A 13,489-nucleotide genomic window follows, 5' to 3' on the forward strand; every position below is an offset into this window, starting at 1 on the left:
AACGCTTTATGGCTCGTATGAAGTGTTATTTTTATATTTATACGGGATGGTTTAACGTTGTATATCTCGTATGTTGGAGTACTTACCACACTGTGTTTGTCATAATATATAGAGCTGATGAGGTTATACTGTTCGTATGAATTTTGAATGACTGGTCGAATGAGATTGTACGAATAATGTAACTTCTGACACAAGTCGGCAACACTAGCACGTCGGTTAGTTTTGATAAAACTTACGAGCTGTATAACATCCCGTATTAAACCTTGTTTTATTTTGTACGAGCCATTTATATGATACGTTGAAAATGTTTTATGGTCCGTATAACATGTTAGATATGACAACGATAAAAAGAAGCATGCGTTGTTTAAGTACTTATATTGGCTATTGTTTTGGGTGTCCTCGGATAATCAATTTCAGCCATCATCACCGCAATCATTACAACATTATTTATATATTTGTGCGTCTGTCATATTATACTGACCTTATAGGGTTATACGATTCATATGAATTTTGCAGACTTGTTGTATGAAGTTATATAAGTTGTATAATGCCTGACACAACACTACCACATTGGTCAATTTCAATAAAATTGCATGGGTCATATAAGAATCTCACATAAAACGTTATATTATTTTTATAAAGGCATGTATAGATAATTAGATGGACCTTGTCAGCATATCATACGCGGTCGTATTGCCCTATATAGGCAATATGATATGTTAAGAATGTTATACGGCTCGTACAATATATCAGATGTGATAGCGATAAAAAGTATAAAAAATACATGCATTGTTTAAATACTTGTTCTTGGAACACAAGAATAACCCTCTATATGAATGAGTAAGAAGAAAGGTAAATACAATGTTATAAAAAATATAGTAAACATGTATACATATTCCTTTTGTTTTTGTTGTAGAATTGAATTTATTAAAATTAATTTTGCCTAACAATAATAAAAATATATAAAAACAACTACTTACCAGTAGTTGGATAAAGCTTGGAAAATAAATTAATCGTTTAATTAATATATTCTATATGCTAAATAACAAACTTAAATGACGTTTAGAAAATTATAAACCTTGTAATTGTATAGTTTATCTTTTAAAGATGCTTAGTAGAATAAATAACAGATAAGCCTTACTATAAGTATTTAGTTAATGAATGAGACTTTTAAATGTAAGCAACATACATAAATCCGAAAGTAACTTAATTTAGGAAGTTACTTAGTTACATACACTTAGGTTTTCATAACCGATTATCAATGATTTAGGTTTGTGATGGTTGTTAATTGTTATATCACTCTTGTTACTATAAAAGTGAAAATAATTATAACTATTATTTTAGTTTTTTTTAACAGACGGGGCCCTTAAATACCTCAAAGTTATCTTCAGCTTCGGAGAAAATTCATCGGCCCGAAAACCCACTTGTGGTAAAACCCGGACACCCTTATGATCGAATCAGAAATCACAAAGATCTCGGTTTTCATTGAGCCACCAATGTCATCCCGAAATTGTTGTATGTGGGGATCGTACCTGAGTGTCAATTGAGAAACTCAGGCTTCCTGCATACCACATTGAAAAGGACCGTATTCTTATTTTGAATTATCATTTTAATAAACAACAAATATACTTCTCACCTGATATTATACCGAACAACCAACACAACTAATTTTCTTACTTTTGAACATCATTTGGAACCACCTCCAGTGCTCTTGTGAGCCTTTCGGAGACGGGATGTTAATTGTTCATACTGATTTTTAAACTCCATGCGTGACTCATTCAGGATCACCATCAAGGAAGAAACTTACCATTGTTGAAAAATATCCTTTCAGGTGTCGAACCCAGGATCATAAAAACTCCAAGCATTAAGCATCATCACGCTCATGTCATTGGATTAGAAGTTGATGACTCACAACTAGTTTTCTAACATGTAGTGTTTCATTTAGTTAAGTGATAGCCGTGAGTCTATAACTAGCTATTGCCCAACCTATGTGATTCAATTTTGAAAACAAGATGGCTATTAATCTATATAACGTAAATAAAAAATAATTGATAAAACAAATACTCAATTGTGACACCCCAAGTATTATAGCTAGGAGTGCCAACTATCTATACCATAATAAATAGAGACATCCAAGATGCCTTGAAGTCTATATATATTTGAAGAAAATCCATATTTGAGGATTCGTTTGCTATGGCTACAGGTGATTCATACTTCACGATTTCGTCCTCAGACCATCGTGTACCCATCATTGTATCTGGTAAGTTCGGTGGCAAGCCAACGATTCTAGACATGCATGAAAATAAACGAAAAATGGCCTCTTCTTGGCGTTTGAGAGTTCAAACAAACGTTCACGCGAAGGTAAATGCTTCTTGAAATTTTATTATTATTTTTTTAACGACAAATGCTACAGAAATGGTGCTAAAAGTAAAAGTTAAAGCATATTCAATTTTGTGGTTAGTAATATGTAAATAGACACTATATATTATAGTAATGTATCGCAAAAATAGCGACTAGTTCGCGACCCGTGTTAGTTAGCATTGAAAAGTAATCGGTTGGAAATCGATCGCTAATTTAGCAAATACAGTTTAGTTAAAAATTATAATCTAACCAGCCACGATAATTACAAGAAAATAAAAATTAGAAATTAAAGTAAACTTATTTAAACTAAACACACGAGAAAATTAGAAATTAAAAGTGAACTTATTTAAACTAAGCACGCAAGTAAACAATTAGAAATACCAAAGGGTATTTGGCCCAATGATATCCGATGATGTAATAGATGCTCCATCTCGTTGGAGGTCAAAGGTTCAATTCTTGTAGCAGATAGGTTGGGTGGATTGTTAGAAAATAAAATTTAACTAGTCACAAATTTTGTAAAACAATAGATCGATATCTATGTAAATTTATCAGAATATTTTTCATTATACTTCATTTATAAGTTCATGATTTATGATTGCAGTGGATGATGGATGATCAGAATATTAACCATACCAATTTTGAACAATTTGGTTTAGGAAGCAAGGTTGATAGTTCTTTATTTCATCAAACTTTCGATATTCGGTCATATGACATCGGGGCAGATGGGAAAGCTTCAATAGAAACTATAATGAACCATTTGCAGGTATGATAATTTTTCTAATGGAAATTTTAGTAGTTGGTAGTTACGTATCATGACCATTTACGAGAATCGTAGAAATTTTAGGCTTTTGGGCTTTAAGTAAAAAGGTGTTTTGTTGGGTTTAAATAACTAAATTTTTAAATGGTTTTAGTTGGTTATGATTTGGGCTGTGCGGTTTTCTTTAAATAAAAAATAGGCTTAAATGAGTCGGATAATTGAGTTCAAACATTAGAAATTCCAGTTTTTTCATAAATATATATATAATTTTTTAAAAAAATCAGGCCTACTAGATGATCGGGTCAGGGACCGTCGATCACCCTGCCCTCCTTCAAAGCCGGGATTGTTATGTATCACCATAAATTGAAGGACTTCTAGTGAGGAAAAAAGTTGTCGATAATTATCGGGGGTAATCCGTTAGTGAAAAACTATGGGTGGGTAAGTTTTAACGATGGATTACTGACGGATATTTTACGCTAGATTTCAGATTGTGTTTTAAGTTACGACGGATATGCGGTAACAAATTCGTCCCTAAGGTCATGCATAGTTTAGAATCACTTGAATATTTACAAAAAGTGATTAGACAATAAATGCTACAATTTCATCAAACTCCGGGAGTGAAAACCAGTTTTCTAGTAGTGAATGTGATTATTAATGTTGAAACAAGTAAATTAAGTTTGTTTTTTGTCCAAGTGGTTTGACCATTTTAACCACTTTATCATAATCGGTTAAGCCACATGAACGAAACAACGAACTTTAACTCTACTAAAATTCTTGGATAGTTAATTTGTTATGGTTATTCATGGCCACACATGAATCTTCATTCGATTCGGTTTACAGGAAGCAATCGTTAGTTCTGGAAAATTAATCGGCTTTGATTCATCGCCTGATGTAACTTGGGTGGTAACACGGTTGCAAGTAGAAGTAGATCGTTATCCGACTTGGTAAGACTCTAATCTTGCTCCCTTTGTAAATAAACTACAACAATCTTTCAGTTCTACACATGTGTACACCTTAAAACATGTCTCTTAACATCATAATCTTGATTTTAGGATTTTACAGTTTTTCTAAACGAAATAAATACAAGATAACATAATCAGATACAATACGGAAGAGTTAATTACAACTAAATAAACTTTTGATAAAATTTTTTATCCCTGTCCAACTTTATCTCTAAAAAATGTAAGGTTGCAAGCAACCTTACATATTTTCACACACTAGCCAATGTGACAAATATTATATAGGTTTAGCATAGATGTTGTAGTTATTGGTTTATAGTAAACTAGGATACCGGCCCGTGTTACACACGAGTGAAAAATATTTCAAATGTTATATATATGTCGATATCATAAGAATTTTTTCATTGTTCTCTGCAAAACCACAAGATGTAGGAACAATATGTATAAATTGTGGAATGAAAAACTATTTTACAAATAATTGAATTGCTAAAATAATAGTCATACTAAAAAGGGGAACACATAATCAGTTATAAATAATTAATTGTGGTCAAAATCGGTTTTTAAATAATTTGAAAGGAATAGTTGGTTATAAATTATAGAAAAAATTAATTAATGAGGTTATGATTCTCGAAAATATTAATTAGTGAATTATGTGTCAATTCTATAGATGGAAATCGGATGACTTGTAAACTTATGTAGACATGCTAGTTGAATGTCATGTGGATATTCTTTATTGCTTTAATAGTATAGTAAGATTAGTAACCATGAGAACATTTATTAAGGAAACAATTTTAAATAGAGAACTGCAATAATAACATAAACTCGTGGATCTTTTGCTTTAACGGTGATACATATTACAAGTATATAACTAGTTAGCCAACTCTCTTTCTAAGCCACGTTATATATGCCAAGGACTAACTAGTTAAACCTTATGTTTTGGAATGCTCGAATCAATTATAGGGGTGATGTCGTTCAGGCCATTGAACCTCGTTTAACTATTTCCGGGAAGCATGGTTTGCGTTGTGAATGGTTGTTTTGTGATAGCACAACAAGTGAGGTATTGGTAAGAGCATCAAGGTAAAAGTTTAACACTAAGAAAATTGAAAGACATGCAAAAAACGAGGGATTGATTATATTAACGAAGATGAAATATTTTGCAGTAATATGGTAATGATGAATATATCGACAAGAAGGTTATCGAAATTTTCAGATGAGATTCGAGCTAGACTAGATCCATTCGTTGTTGATAGCCCTCCTGTTATTGTCAAGGATACAAGAATACTGCCAAAACTAAACGAGACCACTGCTAATCATGTTTGTAGTGGACTAATGGTAAGTAGTGTTTCTTCTAGGGGCGTTTACTGTTTGGTTTAGCCGGTATTGACAAAATTTTTGGGCCGAACCAGTGACTATAGCTTTTTGAGAAACTAAATCTAATTGATCGGGTTCACTGCGGCCAAACCGGTTTTGTTTGGGCAATTTCTTTTAGCATGAAATTGTATGTATAGCCATTAGATGTTCAAAAGTTCAGTAAAATGACAAAGTTAATATATTATCGAACATTTTACCTTTTAAATGTAGCATTAACAAAAAAAAAAAAAGATGAAAACATTTAAACTAAAAATGCATGCATATTATTATTATTATTAAAAATACTTAAATAGTTAACTGTTAAATGATTGTTATATTCATGTATGTGGAATTTTTTTACCATAGCCCGTTTTATTTACTATGGTCTGTTTAAAGCCATAAAACGGGTTGTGAATCCTAATTTATCAAACTGTAAACCGAAGTATGAAACATCTACCTGAATTTAATCATATGGGTATATCGATTTGGACGGTTCGACAGGTTTCAACGGTTTTGAGCATCTCTATTTTCATCAATTCGTTAGATTGACGGGGTTATCTATACATTTCGTGTTTCAACATAAATTTTTTCGTGTATTATTGCATAGCCAAGATGGAGCGACTTGGATCTTAACGAACATGTTAGTAATGTGAAGTATGTTGGTTGGATCATCGAGGTATGTAATCGGCTTATCTTAACTTATAAGTTCGTTATATGACGGACTTTCATGTTTTAGTGACAAATTATTCATTAGCGGAGAAAATAAATAGTAAGTGAACTGCGATTTTCGTTCTTGTAGTTTATTCAAATTTTTCATTTTAATCAAAAGTTTAAAATTTGCTATTTTCGTCTCTAAGGTTTCATTTTCATTGCAATTGTCGTCCTTTTAACATATTTTGGACTAAAATTGCAGATTTTAACAAACCACAATGACAAAAATCGCAATGCAAACAAAACCTTATGCACAAATATTACAACGTAATTCAAACCTTAGGAATGAAAATAGCAAATTTTAAACTTCTGGACTGAAATAAATTTGAACAATCCACGTATACGAAAATTGTAGTTCTTTGAAAGAAAAATAAAAATTCGGCAACCTTCGTTGATCATTGATGGATAACTGTCAGAGAAGATAGTTAATCGAAGTACTATATTTTTTTTCTCTGAGGTGGAGATTTAAACATTTAATTTTTTCCTTTCGGTGATTAAACGGATGTTAATATTGGTGAAAGTCCTCTGATTTGCAGTTTCATGGTCGATTGATTATTATAGTTCATTTTTATCGTACAGAGTGTCCCGGAGTCAATTGTGAAAAACTATGAGCTTGCTAGCATGACGTTGGAATATCATCGAGAGTGTGGGAGAGAGTGTGTATTACAGTCGCTTACGTCTGTGTTGAGAAATGATAATGACCATGTTGAATGCCACCATATGCTTCGACTTGAGGATGGTGGTGGCGTGATCATGAAAGGATGGACGAGGTGGCACCCAAAATACCAAACAACTTAGGAGTCATCTTAGTTTGAAACAATCGGCATATTGTACTTCTGCTCAAGGAATACCTTGTAGTAATTTGTACATGTATGCATACTATTTTTAAAACAAAACTTGTATACCTATTTGTTGGTTTGTACCAATGATTCATGAAAATTGAGTTGAAAATTTGAGCTTGAGCTTGGATCATAAAATGCGTAGTATTGATAATGAATATTATTCGGCTACTTTTTTTGTAATTAACCACATATTTGGCATGTGTGTATAAAAGATAACAAAAGTAATCAATTTTGTAACAGACATTTTCTCTCTTAAACTCTTAAAATTAATGTAAAAAGACAATTCCGTTCTCAAATGCATTATATGTAATGTTTGTGTGGGTGTGTAATTGCAATACAACAAAACGAACAACCGTAATAAAATTACGTGCTTGTAAAAGTATAGCATAATTATTATGACGTTAGTTGTATATTGAGTTGTAGCGTAATTACGATATTCACATAATTACGATAATACCAGTATACCATCACGTCACTTTTTCCTTCACTTCTCATGCACACTTGGTATGAAAACTATTTGTACATTAACCCACACTATCGTATAAATTAAGTTTTTATTAAAAAGAATAGTTCATTTTTTAAAAAAATTTAACAGAAAAAACTAACGGTTAATATATAGGACGAATAATATGACAACATACAAACTTTATAACGTCTAGTGTTCTTTTTGAAGTTAAAAGGACGTAATTTGTAATTCACCCTAAATTATATATTGTAGTTTGCATTAAAACCACAAGCAAATATAACATTAACATTTGCTAAAATATGAATCAAATTCGAATTTTGAATGTTTCGAATTCGAATCAAAATCTAAACATCCCCGTGACAAACACAACAATATTTCTCATCCGATACATTCTGGATAGCGAAATCAAACTAATTTTTTAATAGGTACGGTATAGTTTCATTAATTTGCTCATCCAAAAAAGTTATACCCATAAGCTAGTTCTAGTTATTGCCTAACCTATAATGCAGTTTAATTAATAAAAAAGGTGACATTTATTTTTTGGGCATGGATTTGACTAATTACCAAAAAAAATATAACAAATAAATAAATAAAATAAAACCATAGTATTTTTCTTTGTAAAAAAAATAAGTGGTCTTTTTTGATCAAATACTATGAATATGCAAGATAAATAATGAACTTTAGTGTCGCAATGACCTTTTTTGTTCACTTGACGGCAACATTAACATAATTCTACAATATTGAAGGACAAACATAGATTGTTTTTAATTAAAAATCCACATTACTATCTACATAGTTTACATAAACATGAAGAATTATAGAAGATAAATATATTATGAACCATCATATCTATATATTGAATGACTGACAAAAAAAAAGTTTGATAATTTTAATGAAATGATGGAAATGATTACTTATTTTGTTTGAAAAAAGAATTAAGAGATCTTTTCGATCACCCTCAATGGAACATCCTAGTGGTTAGGCTGTGGGTAATGGGGCGCGGAGGAGGGGGTGATCCAGGTGGCTACAAATGTGGCTCGCGCACACCATTACCACCCCTCATGCGAGCGGGGACGCGAAGGGAGGGGCGAGCCGGACCGCGGGTGTGGGTGGATAAAAAGAGTCGTTGGAGAGAGAGAGAGAGATAGATAGATAGATAGATAGATAGATAGAAAGTTGTTGTATATGGTGGCGGTGCGGTGCCGTGTTTGGTGGCCGTCGGTTCCGATCGACTGGCTGGAACTTGTGAGAAGGTATGGTGGTGGCTTTTGGATTGGGAAGGTAGGTGGTGGTTTCTGGCCGGAACTTCAGTGTGTGTGAGAGAGGGAGAGAGTTTTTGTGTTGTGAAGGTATGGTGGTGGTTTTGGAGTGTAGAGAGAGAAAGAAGGGGGTGGACGGTGGTGGTGGTTTGGAGAGGGAGGAGGAAGAAGATAGGTTTTTATTTTTATTTTGTATTTTTGTGTTAAAAAAAATCCAATCAAGCCCCGGATCACCTAGACCAGTACACCCTCCGGGGCTTGGTTGAGGAGCTTCATCCTGTGCCACGTCAACGCCTACGTGTCGGGTTTTAATTGGATCACTTGGGGCTCAACCAAACCCCATTACCCTTAGCCTTAAGGTAAGTGCCTCACAACCAAAAGACTAAGAATTTAATTTTTACAAAATACATGTTATGATGTATTTATTCTAGAAAAACTAGTAATTGATGTTAAAAAAATCTTTCGATCAATTCCATTGTCCCTCATTCTTCTGAAACCAAAACGGAGGCGTTAAGACTTAAGAGACCCCTCTTGGCCTATGCCAAAAGTTCAACACACTCTTTAAACCTTTTGAGTAGTATTTAAGAATAAGCAATGACAATAAATGCAAGAACGAATCAAGTTTTAAGGTATCTAATCAAATCATCGCTAGGCATATTAGCTATCCACACCACAATAAATAGTGTTTCCCGTGACACCCTGAAAGTATGTATTTGAGAATTGCACTAGATCAACAAGGTTTCTATGGCTACCGGTGCTTCATACATTCCCATTTCATCCTCATACCATGGCGTAGGTGTCATGATATTCGGTAAACTTGGAGGCATATCAACAATTCTAGACGTGCATAATAACAAAAGAAAATACGCTTCTTCATGTTCATGGCGTTTGAGAGTTCAAACCAACGCAAACGTTACTAGCTATAGATATAAGTTTTGTAAAAGAATTAGTTAGAGGCTAAATTAGTTTGTTACGACACTAAAAATAATATATCGATCTATATACATATATCAGGTCATATTATATCATATACTTCGATATATTATGACTACTTTCATAATTTTATGACGCAGTGGATGATGCATAATCACAATAATAGTCATCCAACTTTGGATCATAATGGTTTAGGGTGCAAGGTTGATGATGGTTCTTTATTTGATCTAACTTTTTCTGTTAGATCCTATGAAATTGGGGAAGATGGAAAAGCTTCAATAGAAACAATAATGAACTATTTTCAGGTATGGCAATTTGTTAATTACTGAAAATAATTTGTATGTATATCAATGCACAATAAAGAAATTTCAATGTTAAAATCGTCAGTAATCTGTCGGTGAAACTCCATCAGAAAATATAGGTGTGTGTAATATTTATACCGGCGGCCTACGGATTATTATTTTTTTTTTAAGTTTTATCTATCTATAAGTATATCTGAAATCACATAAGTATATAAAAATGCCAATCAAACTAAAATTCCTACAAATTCAATAAAGCTAAAAATATAGTCGTAATATAACTAAAAGGGTATTGAAACATGTTCGTTTTGTTGTTATTTATTATGCAACGTCAAAACATGTGCGCTACGACATGTACCAAAACGAAAGATAAAACCCAAAAAAATACGATGTCTTCATAAAATTTTTGAATTGTTATCATTATTCATGGTTGTGTTTACAGGAAGCAATTGCTAAAATTGCAAAAGTATTTGGAGAAACAGGTGATCATGACTCGGGTTCATCGTACAAGAATATAACTTGGGTGATAACAAAGATTCAAGTTGAAGTAGATCTTTATCCAGCTTGGTAAGCTAGACACTAATGTTGCTTTATTTGTAAACAATACTATTAATTCTACACATGTAATTTGAGACATTTGTGTGCAACCTTAAAACATGTTTTAACATTCTAATCTTGATTTAGATGTTAAATTTTATTATAACTAACATTGATGTGACAAAAAATTTTCAAGCTTTACTGTTGTAGTTCTTGTTTTAATTGTGATTTGTGATACATAAGACAATTATATAACTGATTACCCTTATCTCTTTCTAACCCTCGTTATATATGTCAAACTCTACATACACATGCATTATGCAGTTCTTGCGTTTTTGTACTTGAACTTGGTTTTGTAATGAAGTTCAAGTGGACAAATTCCAAGATTGTTATATTCACATGTTATGTCGAGCTTATTAACCGGAGCTCGTTATATTTTGGCATGTTCGACTCATTTACAGGGGTGATGTCGTTCGGGTTATCAAACCTTATTTAAGTATCTTTGGAAAACGTTTGCGTTGGGATATGCTGATTTGTGATTGCGAAACAAGTGAGGTATTGGTAAGAGCTACAAGGTAAGGAAAAAAAACAACCTTTGAAATACATGAATTAGAAGAATAATAATATAACATGTGATCAAATATTTTTAAGAAGATGAAATAATGTGTAGTAATATGGCGGCGATGAATAGATCGACAAAAAGGTTATCCAAGATTCCTGATGAGATTCGGGCTATACTGAATCAGTTTTGGTTGAGAAACCTCGTATTATTGTCAAGGATACAAGAATATTGCCGAAACTAGATGAGACCACTGCTGATCATGTTTGTAGCGGTTTAATGGTGAGTAGGTTTCATGTGGGGATTCTCACTATACGATTCGACCAATTTTGATTAGATTTTAATCATTTTATGGAGTAACTAAACTGAATCGACCAAATTGACCAGATCAGCTTGGTTTGATTTGACGGTTGGTTTGTTTTTTATGATTGAGATCATACGACCATTAGATCTTAGAAATATTTGTAAAATTGTATACCTTACAAGTATTAAATAAAATAATGAGAAAATGTAGTGATTTTTAAGAGATAAATTGGTTAAATTGATAAAATATAAACATTATAATTAAACTAATTGTTGGATTTCTATACGTGAAAAAAATATATATATTTGAATTTTTCTAAAAAAATTACAAACTAAAAGTTTTTTTTTTTCTATTTTTTTAATATTTAAGGCGGTTCACTTTACCTGACAAATTTCAAACCGTAAACCAATAATTGAACTGTGAAACTCATTCAAACTATAAAACGAACCATGATACTCCAAACTCAGTCAAACCGTCTGATTTAGCTTGATTTTAGACGGTTTTATTGGTCACAACAAATTTTGAACGATCCCTAGTTTCATCAGCTTTTTATATCTATTAGCCCTATCTATAGACTATAGGTTTCTTGTTTCTTACGCAACCTTTTTCTTGTCGTGTATATGCATACATGTTTAGCCAAGATGGAGCGATTTGGATATTCAAGAACATGTTAATAACGTGAAGTATATTGGTTGGATCCTCGAGGTAAGCCGCCTTTTTAAACTTAGTAGGTCAGATGACGTAGTTTCATATCTAAATAACATATTTTTTCCTGATAAAATAATTATTGGCGGAAAAATTATTTACAAAAGCTCAAGAAAAGAAAATTTGGCAACCGTCGTTAGTCACCAATGGAAATCGCTAACGAGTCTTCAACAGATGTCTAAACGTCTAATTTTTCTTTTTCTCTAATAATGCGGATCAAACCATGGGTGAAGTCTTTTAATTTTTAGTTATTATTGATAAGAATAATTGATTGTTATTGTAGAGCATCCCAGAGTCACTCTTGAAAAACTATGAGCTTGCTAGCATGACATTAGCATATTATAAAGAGTGTGAAAAAGACTGTATTTTACAGTCACTTACTTCTATACTTAGAACTGACAACAATGGTTCTAATCATGTCGATTGCCACCATATGCTTCGACTTGAGGAAGATGGCAGCGTGGTCATGAAAGGATGGACGAGGTGGCGTCCGAAATTCCAAAGGTGTTAGGATTCATTAATGGTTATGCATTTGGGAAACAATCACCAAGTCATGTCTACTTGCATGCATACTATGTAGCAAATAAAACACATGTCCATTTGTTGACTTGTAACAATGCTTTATTGTAACATCCCGAAATTTCTAAAGTAATATTTAATATATTATTTTGTCGGGTGAAATAAACGAGTTAGTGGAACGATAATAATAATAGCAAAATATGAAGACTTAGTAGGATAATTAGATGGGATTAGATATGGACCAAAAGGAAATATGGGCCTTCGGTCCATGGGCTTAAGGGAGTATAAATACCCCCTTAAACCCCAATCCTTTCCATTCCATCCATTTATCCATCCTAATCTCTACACACACCCAAAACACACACAACCCGAACCAAGATCCAAAGGCGAGGACCCGAGCTTGTTGGTGCTAGATCGTCGTGACGAACCAAAGCAACAAGACCAGCTCGTGTTCGTAGTTCGACTCATTTACGGTACGTTTATATCGAGAACTTGTTCGTTTAGGTTTGGATTAGTATAGAAATGATAGATCTGTGTTTGTATGGTAAAAACGAATCCAACAAAGCTAAACTTACTCAAAATGGTTATGATTTGATGGGTTAATTGATTGATAAAAGAACCCGTAACCTATATGCCTAAATCGCACCCTTTAAACATCGATGTTAGGTCGATTTGATGGTTGGGGTTTGTAGGCGCTGGTCATACGATTCCGTGGATACCTAAATCGAGTTATTTGGTTAAGAAACGAAGATGATTAAGGGATTTAAGAACGAACAGTAGCTGCAGCTGGACAACTTCGCCTGCAAAGCTAAGTTCGCCTGATGACAACTTCGCCTGCAAAGCTAAGTTCGCCTGATGACAACTTCGCCTGCAAAGCTAAGTTCGCCTAATGACAACTTCGCTGCAAAGCTAAGTTCGTCTGACGACA

The 13,489-nt window shown here is 33.0% G+C and overlaps 2 pseudogenes across 1 annotated transcript; both read left to right on the forward strand.

Moving 5' to 3' along the window:
* Positions 1-2,193: 2,193 nt before the first annotated feature.
* LOC143634653 (palmitoyl-acyl carrier protein thioesterase, chloroplastic-like) lies at positions 2,194-7,027 on the forward strand (annotated as a pseudogene). Its single transcript, XR_013153898.1, has 7 exons — positions 2,194-2,361; positions 2,963-3,124; positions 3,959-4,062; positions 5,038-5,154; positions 5,238-5,409; positions 6,035-6,103; positions 6,718-7,027. The product of XR_013153898.1 is annotated as a palmitoyl-acyl carrier protein thioesterase, chloroplastic-like (transcript).
* Positions 7,028-8,631: 1,604 nt separating this feature from the next.
* LOC143634654 (palmitoyl-acyl carrier protein thioesterase, chloroplastic-like) lies at positions 8,632-12,595 on the forward strand (annotated as a pseudogene).
* Positions 12,596-13,489: the final 894 nt, after the last annotated feature.

Source organism: Bidens hawaiensis, unplaced genomic scaffold, assembly GCF_021521415.1.
Source record: "Bidens hawaiensis isolate Kalapana, Puna unplaced genomic scaffold, B.hawaiensis_p1.1 tig00007139_1, whole genome shotgun sequence".
NCBI classification, from domain to species: Eukaryota; Viridiplantae; Streptophyta; class Magnoliopsida; order Asterales; family Asteraceae; genus Bidens; species Bidens hawaiensis.